The sequence below is a fragment of the Salvelinus sp. IW2-2015 genome, unplaced genomic scaffold (genome assembly GCF_002910315.2).
Source record: "Salvelinus sp. IW2-2015 unplaced genomic scaffold, ASM291031v2 Un_scaffold609, whole genome shotgun sequence".
NCBI lineage: Eukaryota > Metazoa > Chordata > Actinopteri > Salmoniformes > Salmonidae > Salvelinus > Salvelinus sp. IW2-2015.
This window is the reverse complement of record NW_019942583.1, coordinates 630,400-639,864: the sequence shown is the minus strand read 5'-3', so window position 1 is coordinate 639,864 and position 9,465 is coordinate 630,400. Positions and strand designations below refer to the sequence as shown.

Below are 9,465 nucleotides of genomic sequence, written 5' to 3'. Positions count from 1 at the left end.
ATGTGCACACTGCCAACAAAATGATGGTGGAAACTGAGCTGACCCTTCTAAAAAAACCCCTCCCCCCCCCCTGCCCCCCCCCAAAATGGGGGGGTTTAATTGAAACCCCATATTTTTAAAAGGAAAAAGAAAAAGGGAAAAAACCCCCAAATTAATTTTTTCCCCCCCTCAGAAAAAAATTACAAAAACAAAGAAAATTCCCAATACAAAAAAAGAATTTGAAAACAAAACAATTTTTGATAAACTCCCATATCTACTGGGTGAAATACCACAGTCTGTCATCACAGCAGCAAGATTTGTGACCTGTTGCCACAAGAAAAGGGCAACAGTGAACAACAAAACACCATTGTAAATACAACCATATTTATGTTTATTTATTTTCCCTTTTGTACTTTAACCATTTTCACATTGTTAAAACACTGTATATATACTTAATACGACATTTGCAATGTCTTTATTCTTTGGAACTTCTGTGAGTGTAATGTTTACTGTTATTTTTATTATTTATTATACTTTTGTATGTTATCTACTTCACTTGCTTTGGCAATGTTAACATATAGTTTCCCATGCTAATAAAGCCCTTAAATTGAATTGAGACAGAGACAGAAAAACAGAGACAGAGACAGAGACAGCGAGACAGCGAGACAGAGAGACAGAGACAGAGATATATATAAATAGATTTTGACCTTTTAGAACAGAGACTGACAGTGCAGGTGTTGGTTAGAGACACACACACATACACACACACACACACACACACACACACACACACACACACACACACACACACACACACACACACACACACACACACCACACACACACACACACAACACACACACACAACACACACACACACACACACACACACACACACACACGACAGTAGACCACTCTATCTGCTGAGCGAGCTACAGATTAGCTTGCAGGTCAAGTCCATGCAATCTCAGCGGGCAATTCCCAGGCTAATTGAAATGACTCTCCTGCCAGGTGCAAGATAACCCTTCAAACAGTGAATGATTAGCCACCTGACAGCTTCACTGTTGCTGAGTGTTCCTTGTATGGTTCTGTTCCCAGAGAGGGAAAGTGGTGCTAACAGGATTAGCCTCACCTATTAGCTTATTTTAGCGCTCTGAGGACAAGCCACAATCACCCCACCAGAAGCTACAGCAATAGCCTAGCGCGTTAGCACACTGAGAACAAGCCAACAATCACCACACAAATTCAGACTAAAAATAACAGCATTAGCCTAGCCTGTCTTCTCTTGAGAGCCAGGTGTGCCTACGGCGGCCTTTCTCAATAGCAAGGCTATGCTCACTGAGTCTGTACATAGTCAAAGCTTTCCTTAAGTTTGGGTCAGTCACAGTGGTCAGGTATTCTGCACTCTCTGTACTCTCTTTTTAGGGCCAAATAGCGTTCAAGTTTCTCCAGGTTAATCTCTCTGTAGGTGATGGCTTTGTTATCCTCTCTGGGATATGTGGGACGCTAGCCCACCGGCCAGCATCCAGTGAAAATGCAGAGCGCCAAATTCAAATAAATTWCTATAAAAATGTAACTTTCATGAAATCACACATGCAATACACCAAATTAAAGCTACACTTGATGTGAATCCAGCCAACATGTCAGATTTCGGCGAAAGCAAACGATGCTATTATCTGAGGACAGCACCCCAGTAAACAAACACAGACAATCCTATTTCAACCCTCCAGGCGCGACACAAAACGCAGAAATAAAGATATAATTCATGCCTTACCTTTGACGAGCTTCTTCTGTTGGCACTCCAATATGTCCCATAAACATCACAAATGGTCCTTTTGTTCGATTAATTCCGTCGATATATATATCCAAAATGTCCATTTGTTTGGCGCATTTGATCCAGAAAAACACCGGTTCCAACAAAATCTCATAAGTTACCTGTAAGCTTTGTACAAACATTTCAAACTACTTTTGTAATACAACTTTAGGTAGTTTTTTAACGTAAATAATCGATCAAATTTAACACGATCTGTGTTCAATACCGGAGGAAAACAAAGTGTAGCTAGCTTTCAGGTCATGCGCCTCTAACAAAGAGTACACTTCCCTCGAGCCTCATTCTGAACAGTGCTACTTCTTCATTTATCAAAGGAAAAACCTCAACCAATTTCTAAAGACTGTTGACATCCAGTGGAAGCGATAGGAACTGCAAGAAGGTCCCTTAGAAATCTGGATTCCCAATGAAAGCCCATTGAAAAGAGAGTGACTTCAAAATAAGAAAATCTGAATGGTTTGTCCTCYGGGTTTCGCCTGCCAAATAAGTTCTGTTATAGTCACAGACATGAATCAAACRTTTTTAGAAGCTTCAGAGTGTTTTCCATCCAAATCTACTAATAATATGCATATCTTAGCTTCTGGGCCTGAGTAGCAGGCAGTTTACTTTGGACACYCTTTTCATCCGGACATGAAAATACTGCCACCTATCCCAGAGAAGTTATGGAAGGTTTGGGAATCGCTTCCTTTTAGGTGGTTGTAGAATTTAACGGTTATTTTCTGGATTTTGATAATTAGCGGGTATTGGCCTAATTCTGCTCTGCATGCATTATTTGGTGTTTTACATTGTACACAGAGGATATTTTTGCAGAATTCTGCATGCAGAGTCTCAATTTGGTGTTTGTCCCATTTTGTGAATTCTTGGTTGGTGAGTGGACCCCAGACCTCACAYCCATAAAGGGCWATGGGRTCTATYACTMWTTCAAGTATTTTTAGCCAGATCCTAATTGGTATGTCGAATTTTATGTTCCTTTTGATGGCATAGAATACCCTTCTTGCCTTGTCTCTCAGATCGTTCACAGCTTTGTGGAAGTTACCTGTGGCTCTGATGTTTAGGCCAAGGTACGTTGTCTCGATGGAATTTGTATTTGTGGTCTTGGCGACTGGACCTTTTATGGAACACCATTATTTTGGTCTTACTAAGAGTTGTTGTCAGGGCCCAGGTCTGGCAGAATCTGTGCATAAGATCTAGGTGCTGCTGTAGGCCCTCCTTGGTTGGTGACAGAAGCACCAGATCATCAGCAAACAGTAGACATTTGACTTCAGATTCTAGTAGGGTGATGCGGGGTGCAGCAGACCTCGCCAATTTGTTGATATATTATGTTGAAGACATTTAACCTCTCTTGGGTACGTGAGACGTTAGCGTCCCACCTCTTCAACTGCCAGTGAAACTGCTGGGCCAAATTCAAATACAGAAAATATTCATTATAAAAATTCAGAAAACAAAACATATTTTACATAGTTTAAAGATGAACTTCTTGTGAATCCAACCACAGTGTCAGATTTTTAAAATGCTTTTCGACGAAAGCATACCTTACGATTATTTGAGAACATAGCCCAGCAGACATTTACAATTTCATTTAAGTCATTTAGCAGACGCTCTTATCCAGAGCGACTTACAGACAAATCATTACAAACAGTAACCAGCCAAGTAGAAGAGTTACACATGTCAGAAATAGAGATAAAATAATCCCTTTGATGATCTTCATATGGTTGCACTCAGCAGACATTCATTTACGCAATAAATGTTCCTTTTTGTTCGATAAAGTATCTTTATATCAAAAACCTCAGTTTTGTTCGTGCGTTTTCTTCAGTTTCCACAGGCTCAAACGCAGTCAAAACAGGCAGACAAAAATCCAAATTGTATCCGTAAAGTTCATAGAAACATGTCAAACGATGTTAATATTCAATCCTCAGGTTGTTTTTAGCCTAAATAATCTATAATATTTCAACCGGACAATAACGTTGTCAATATAAAAGGTAAACAAGAAAGCACTCTCTCGGTCGTGCGCATGAAAAGCTCTGTGACACTTTAGGGTCCATTCATTCAGACTGCTCTTACTTCCTCATTTTTCAGAATACAAGCCTGAAACAATTTCTAAAGACTGTTGACATCTAGTGGAAGGCAAGGAACTGCAATTTGAGTCCTAAGTCAATGGATACTGTAATGGCATTGAATAGAAAACTACAAAACCAAAAATAAAACGACTTCCCGAATGGATTTTTCTCAGGTTTCACTGCCAAATCAGTTCTGTTATACTCACAAGACACATTTTTAACAGTTTTGGAAACTTTAGAGTGTTTTCTATCCAAATCTACCAGTTATATTCATATCATATCTTCTGGGCCCGAGAAGCAGGCAGTTTAATTTGGGCATGCTTTTCATCCAAAATTCCGAATGCTGCCCCCTACCCTAGAGAAGTTAAGCTGCATCCCTGTGTGTGTTTTTAACCGCACACTTGTTGTTTGTGTACATGGATTTTATAATGTCGTATGTTTTTCCCCCAACACCACTTTCCATCAATTTGTATAGCTGACCCTCATGCCAAATTGAGTCGAAGGCTTTTTTGAAATCAACAAACCATGAGAAGACTTTGCCTTTGTTTTGTTTTGTTTGTTTGTCAATTAGGGTGTTCAGGGTGAATATGTGGTCTATTGTTCAATKATTTGGTAAAATGCCAATTTGACATTTGCTCAGTACATTGTTTTCACTGAGGAAATGTACGAGTCTGCTTTTAATGATAATGCAGAGGATTTTCCCAAGGTTGCTGTTGACACATATGCCACGGCAGTTAWTGGGGTCAAATTTGTCTCCACTTTTGTAGATTGATCAGTTGATCAGTCCTTGGTTCCAAATATTGGGGAAGATGCCAGAGCTAAGGARGATGTTAAAGAGTTTTAGTATAGCCAATTGGAATGTTTTGTCTGTATATCTTATCATTTCATTGAGGATACCATCAACACCACAGGCCTTTTTGGGTTGGTGGGTTTTTATTTTATCCTGTCTGTCTGTCTCTTTCTTCCTTCAGGATGATTKATCTTTCTAGGATTATTTCTGAGTTAGGATTACTCCTCCTGAGTAGGTGTTGAGTCTGGATTAGTCTGCCCCTGTGTCAGGGTGCTTATGAGGAAGCTGTCTAAATGTACGCATATCCAATGGATTTGAGTAGTTGTTACTGATGAAAGTATGTAAAGATTGTGGAAGTCTTAAGATGTGTGAGCTCAAATGAGATGGGTGAGCTCATAGGCCTGTTTGACAGTCTGATGTAGCTGTGGTAGAGAGAGGAGAGTGAGAGGAGGARCTCACTGACTCCACCTCACGTGGCAGTGACTCATGAGTCATCCATTGCCGAACTGAATGACAAGACTAATTATTTAAGACTGGCGGCAGGTAGCCTAGCAGTTTGAGAAGCAAGTCAGCTACCAGAGTGTTGCCAGTTTGAATCCCGGGTCCTACGGGAAATATCGGTTGGCAAAATCAGATGTACAGTATGTAGCAATGACTACAACTAGAGCGCTATAAAGGTGCCATTTCTGACAAAGCCAATTGACAGTGTCCGGTGTTGACGATTAATACCACTGGATCAGCAGGGGGTTGTCGAGTCATCAGAGTTCGAATCAGAGCTGGTATCAAATCCTAGATTCCATTACCTGCCGTTGTGCGTTTTATCAAGGCACTCAACCCCACACAACTACAGCTCCCAGGGTGCCCCTGGTGGCAGCTCCTGCACCTCCCATAAACCTTTATGTACTACATGTGTCTTTGGAGGGGGTGGGTTAAAAGCGTAAGTCAAAGTGATGTTAATGTTGAGGATAGTGTCTTTTGGAGCCAAACCACAAGTTTCTTAAGATCTTCATATATCACATTGATATAAGTATTTTTGAAATGTGTGTTTCTCTAATACCATCTTTCTCTCTCTCTCTCTCTATCTATCTCTCTCTCTCTCTCTCTCTCTCTCTCTCTCTCTCTCTCTTCCAGATGTACCACTCAGACCACAGAGTCAATTTCCCTGACCTCTCCTTCAGCATTCCAGGCCCTGGAGCCTTGGGTCTAGCATCTAACCACTGAACCAACTCCCTGTCCGATACCCCTCCACATATCCTATACCCACACCCCAGCACCCACACAACCTTTCCCCCTGCACCTTGTCTGAAAAACCCTACACACGGGTACACCCAGGGACCATGGACAGCCCCCCCAAGCTGTCTGGTGAGACCCTGATCGTTCACCACATCCCCCTGGTACACTGTCAGGTGACTGGGGGCCGGCAGGGCTGTGGGTCCCTGAAGAGATCAAACCCTTTCAGCTACCCAGAAACCCTGGGCTTGAGCCGCACAACCTCCCTTCCTGAGCAGGATGTTCTCCAGAGGGAAGCCCTGGTGTACAGCAGCCTCATCCAGACCTCCACAGGAGGAGGAGGAGGAGGAGGAGGAGGAGAGGGAGAGGGAGGAGGAGGAGGGAGAGGAGGCAGCACGGGGAGCGATGATTCGTCGGTGACGTCCAGTAACTGCGAGGACCAGGTGATGGTGATGGTGGCCCACACTATGCCCAGGGTGAAGCCAAGGGAACAGGTCAACAACCCACTCCGGCTCCGTCACAACCCTTTTCTGCTCAACACGGAGGAGGATGATGATGATGAGGATGAGGAAGATGAGGAAGATGATGGTGATAACCTGAATGGTTACTTGGAAGACTCCTCCTTTCATCTCCATGGCAATACAAACTCCGCCCTGGACGAGGAGGGAGACGGGATTGCACCCTTTCACCTCCACGACCTGGGGTCCACCACACACAAGCCCTTCCTGTTGCACAGCACCCTGGGTAAGCACTCTTGGGGCTGCTCAGGGAGGCTGGACTCCCTTAGGGGCGTGTCCTCTGATCTCTCCACCCACCTGGAGGGCCTGGACCTGCTGGGATTGGACAGTCCACGTCGCCACGGCAGCAGTGGCTCCACCCTRTCCATGGACTGCGGAGAGCAGGAGTGGGGTGAGGATGAGGAGGAGGAAGAGGATCACCCAATGAGGGGTGGGGGACGGGGCAGTAGCCAAGCTGACTCCTCCTCTGGCTCTGGCYCCGCCCACCAGCGCTGCTCCTGCTGCGGCCTCTCCCAGACATATCTTGAACACTTCCCGGAACCATTTTCCGAGTCGTCGGAACGCCAGCTGGGCTACGCCAGCGACTCTTCCTGTAACAGCTCAGATGGCGTGCTGGTTAACTTCAGCGCCATCTATAATAACATGAACAACAGCGTCCCGGCAACCTCTACCAAGCCGCCACCGCTGGCCACCACGACCACCAACCTCAACAGCTCCACCGACCAATCTTGCACCTCCTCTGTCTGCATCTGCTCAGTGCTGGATGAGGAGGCAGGGAGCCGAAGAGGCTCCGGAGGTGGGGGGGCTTTCTACCTAGACCTCCACACCTCCCCCACCGYACCCCCCCACCTCCACTCTCAACAACCCCCCTGCCCCTCCAACAACACCCTGCCGTTACTCATCGAACCACACTCTCACCCTCACCCCACCACCTCCTCCTGCACCTGCTCAGCTGAACACCAGGGGGCTCTAGACCTGGACGCCAACTGCAACTCCTATCACCCCCCCCACTCCGACTCAGGAAGTGACCTCATGTCCTGTCTGCAGGTATGAATCAATCAAATGTGTTTTATAAAGCCCTTTTTTACATCAGAAGTTGTCACAAAATGGTTTACAGTGTCAAATCCTAGCTGCTATGTCCTGCTGTTGAGCTAGACATTTAACTACTAAAAAGTGCTTTCTGGGTGGTGTAGTATGGCTGCTCTGTGCTCCATCCTCTCCAAGCTGAGTGTCAAAATTCAGTTAGTCTAGACCTTTGTGTACAATTGTCTTKTTTTTCTTCTTTCTCTTCTTCTTCTCCAACTTCTTCTTCTTCTGCAGAGCCAGGCGCGTCTGGTGGTAACCACCCAGAACTACTACAAGCTGGTGACCTGTGACCTTTCGTCTCCGTCGCCCCCGAGCCCTGCGGGAAGCTCCGCGTCGGTTACCAGCTGCTCTGACGAGCACAGCAAGGATAGCCCTGCCCCTGACACACCCACCGCCACCCAGCCAACCGAATACTACCTGTTCAGCCGGCCACCGGAGGGAGAGGAGGAGGAGGAAGAGGAGGAGGAGGAGGAGGAGAAGGAGGAGGGTGGAGAGTCATCACAGGTGAGTGGAGTAGGATATTAGTTCAGTTCAGAATCAGACATAGTGTTATTGAGTGTTGATAGATAGGTTAAAGAGGTGGATCAGTTACTGGAAGGTTGTTGGTTCAAGTCCCGTTCCAGGCCATATCAAAGTGGGAACCATCCACTACTGTTGAAGGGGAAGTCCCCTACTGGAGGGCAGCTGGTTTCAGATCAGTATAACCATCCACTACTGTTGAAGGGGAAGTCCCCTACTGGAGGGCAGCTGGTTTCAGATCAGTACAACCATCCACTACTGTTTGAAGGGGAAGTCCCCTACTGGAGGGCAGCTGGTTTCAGATCAGTACAACCATCCACTACTGTTGAAGGGGAAGTCCCCTACTGGAGGGCAGCTGGTTTCAGATCAGTACAACCATCCACTACTGTTGAAGGGAAAGGAATTTTTATCGTCGCCTACTGAGGCAGCTGGGTAATCTGTAATGGAGTATTCCTGGAGAGTATGTGCGTCTCAAATGGCACAGTATTACTTGCAGTGCACTATGGGCCCTGGTTAAATATAGTGTACTATACAGGGACAACGGTGCCACTCTTGATGTAGCCTTAGTCTCTATGCCTTCAGTGTGGTGTAATGTCATATTCATGTGTTGTAGTGTTGACACTATTAAGATACAGGTCTATTTATAGTAGCTATCAGAGTTACAGTCTGGGATTCCATCAGCTCTCTGTGGCTCCAGTCATAATGTTTATATTTATTTAACCTTTATTTAACCAGGCAGGCACATGTATATMTGTAATAACAGCCTGGAAAGTAAAGCTAGCTTATTGATGAGCTGTATCATCAATGCTGGTGCTCTCAAGAGAATGACTATGACTGGCCCATGWAGGAGATTTTATTTTATTTGGTGAATTTCTATTTAACACAATGGCAGAGAATGGAAGAGATCAATTTCCAATGTAGTTTGATGCAAAACAAACAAGGTCTTCTCGAGTGTGTTATTTATATAAGTGTCTGCTGTATCAAGCATGAGATCCAAACGCTATTGCTGCTACATGAGCCCTGTTTGACATCGATCCAAGAATGTGTTRGTTTCTTTGTCTTTTATTCTAAGAGCTTCTCTGTCTTCTCTACCCAGTGTGATGAAGATGAGGAAGAACATGATGACGACGAGCAGGACGYGAAGAAGAGGAAGCAGCAGCAGCAGATGGGTGGAGCCTGTTCAGACCCAATCATTGAGGGCCAGGTGTACGTCAACATCTCCCCTCCTGTGGTTGGCCGAGGACCCATCGGAGGTGGGCCCAGCCGCCCCCGTTCCCGTAGCTACGACCGGAACCTGGACATGTCCCCGCCCCCTCGGCTCGGCTCATTGGAGCGCATGCATGTTATTGATGTAATACAGTTGTATGGTATTGATGTGTTACAGTTCTATGATATTGATGTGTTAACAGTTCTATGATATTGATGTAATACAGTTGTATGATATTGATGTGTTCATTC

At 45.0% G+C, this 9,465-nt stretch overlaps 1 pseudogene; it reads left to right on the top strand.

Moving 5' to 3' along the window:
* Positions 1-9,465, top strand: part of LOC112068618 (AP-4 complex accessory subunit RUSC2-like) — a 67,554-nt pseudogene that overhangs the window by 8,486 nt on the left and 49,603 nt on the right.